A 3,112-nucleotide genomic window follows, 5' to 3' on the forward strand; every position below is an offset into this window, starting at 1 on the left:
TTTGACAGCATTGAGGGACTGATCCTCCAGACATCTAAAATAGAGGATAACAATTGTTGGGGGGGGAGACAATAAAATTATTACCAAAAAAAGAGATTAAGAAAATATAATTACCAACATTTGCTTTTACATTCCTTAAAAATCTTTATGAGCATATTATACACATATATCAAGAGAATAATTAAAGTATAGAAAAGAATAGGTAGACTTTCACAGACCATATTCTTACAGCCATAGAAATAACTGAAAAGGTACAGAGAATATAAGATCCCACTATGCTTATTGTATGTTTTCTGTTAAAAAGCATTTGACTATTTTTAGCACAAAACCCCACCTTAAAAGTGTTTCTCACGAATATCAAAATCACATAAAGTTTCTGACTTAGGGAACTACAATCAACACAATAACCAACCACTATTCCAGAGGCCACAAGATGAAACATGCTGCCCACCTCCTGATAGAAAAGTGATGGTCTCAGAGGAGAGGTTAAGACTTTTTTTTTTTTTGACATGGCCAATATAGGAATTTGTCTTGCTTGAAAATACATGTTTATAACAAGGATTCTGTTTTTCTTGTTTTCTCAGTTGGGGAAAGGAGAAGAAATAGGAGAAAGAAAATGAGGATCTAAAAATAAAATTAAAAAAAAAATTTAAAGATAAAGCAATCATATATAGTTGTTTGAAAGATAAAACAAGGGAAATAAAAAAGCAAAGCATAAAAAAAAGTGATATAAAGTCACCAAATATGGTTAGTATTTCTATAAAGTACAGTACAGAGTCCAAGTGGAAGATGAGTTATGCAGAGATAGTGAAATCATCCAAATATTCCTGTTGGCAGATGACATTGTGTTGATTGAATGAACCCAATAACACTGTAGAGACTGCTAATCTAGATCCATAATCACTCAAAAGAATATGGCCTAAGAATGCACTGAGGAAAAACGAAGTGGTACAATGATGCCTACTGTCCAGAGTCCCAGTAGTATCAAACTCAAATAGAAATGTCAGTAGCCTACTGTTTTAGAAAACTGCAAATTAACATTATCTGTGTCATATTACATTTTTGAGTTTTTTGTTTTTGTTTTTAATATTTTATTTCCTGATTACATGTAAAACCAACTTTTAACATGTTTTTTTTAAAAAATCTGAGTTCCAAATTTGCTCCCTCCCTACCTCTTCTATCCCTTCCATGAAACAGAAAGCAATTTCAATAGGTTATACATGTGCAATAATGCAAAACATATTTCCATATTAGTCATGTTGTAAAACAAAATACAAACACAAAAAACCCACACAAAAAGTGAAAAATAGCATGCTTCGATCTGCATTCAGATCAGTTCCATCAGTTCTTTCTCTAGAGATGGATAACATTTTTTCATAATGAGTTCTTTGGAATTGTCTTGAATTGTTGTATTGCTGAGAAGAGTTGTCATTAACAGCCAATCATTGTGAAATATTGCAGTTACTGTGTACAGTGTTCTCCTGGTTCGGCTTACTTCGCTTTTCATCAGTTCATGTAAGTCACATCTTTCAAATTTTTTCCTGAATCATCCTGCTTGTCATTTCTTACAGCACAATAGTATTCCACTACAATCACATATCACAACTTGTTCAGCCATTTCCCAATTGATGGGTATCCCCTCAGTTTCCAGTTCTTTGCCACCACTAAAAGAGCTGCTATAAATAATTTATGCATATAAGTCTTTTTCATTTTTCTTTTATTTCTTTGGGGTACAGACCTAATAGTGGCATTGCTGAGTCAAAGGATATACAGTTTTATAGCTCTTTGAGCCAGTTTCAAATTGCTCTACAGAATAGCTGGATCACATTCTAACTACTAACAATGCATCAGTGTTCCGATTTTCCCACATCCCCTCTAACATTTATCATTTTCTTTTTCTATCATATTAGTCAGTTTGATAGGTGTCAGATGGTACTTGGGTTGGTTTACTTTGCATTTTTTAAATCAGTGGTGATTTAGAGAATTTTTTCACATGACTTTGATTTCTTCTATAAACGGCCTGCTTATATCCTTCTGCCATTTATCAACTGGGGAATTACTTGTATTCTTATAAATTTGACTAGTTGTTTATATATTTGAGAAATAAGGCCTTTATCAGAGACACTTGCTCTAAAAAAGTTTTCCCCAGCTTTCTGCTTTCTAATTTTGGCTGCATTTTGTTTGCACAAAAACTTTTAAATTTAACATAATCAAACTTATCCATCTTATATCCTGTGATCCTATGTCACGTTTGGTCATAAATTCTTCCCTCATCCATAGATCTGACTGGTAAACTATTTCATGCTTTCCTAATTTGCTTATGGTACCACACTTCATGTCCATAGCATATACCCATTTTGACCTTATTTTGGTATACAGAGTGAAATGTTGGTCTGTACCTAGTTTCTGCCACATTGTTTTACAGTTTTTGTCAAATAGTGAGTTACTGTCCCAAAATCTTAGATCTTTGGGTTTATCAAATGCTAGCTAACTACTGTATACTGTGTACCTTGTCTATTCCACTGATCTACCACTCTTTTTCTTAGCTAGTACCAGATTGCTTTTGATGATTAGCACTCTATAATACAATTTGAGATCTGGTATGGCCAGGCCACTTTCCTTACATTTTTGCCCAATTAATTCCCTTGATATTCTTGACTTTTTGTTCTTCCAGATGAATTTTATTATTTCTAGCTCTACAAAATAATTGTTTTGTCAATGATTGGTATCTTACCAAGTAAATTAAATTAAGGATTATTGTCATTTTTATTATATTCCAATTGTTCAGATCTGACTTTGTGTGAAATGTTTTGTAATTGTGTTTATACAGTTCCTGAGTTTATCTTGGCAAGTAGACTCCTAAGTATTTTTTATTGTCTGCTGCTATTTTAAATGGAATTTCTCTCCTATCTCTTGCTACTGGGCTTTGTTGGTAATATATAGAAATGCTGATGATTTATATGGGTTTCTTTTATATCCTGCAACTCTGCTAAAATTTTTAATTATTTCAATTAGTTCTGATTTCTTTAGAAGTCTTTCAAGTATACCATCATATCATCTGCAAAGAGTAATAGTTTTGTTTTCTCATTGCCTATTCTAATTCCTTCAATTT

The sequence above is a fragment of the Phascolarctos cinereus genome, unplaced genomic scaffold, assembly GCF_003287225.1.
Source record: "Phascolarctos cinereus isolate Bilbo 61053 unplaced genomic scaffold, phaCin_HiC Scaffold_2;HRSCAF=192, whole genome shotgun sequence".
NCBI lineage: Eukaryota > Metazoa > Chordata > Mammalia > Diprotodontia > Phascolarctidae > Phascolarctos > Phascolarctos cinereus.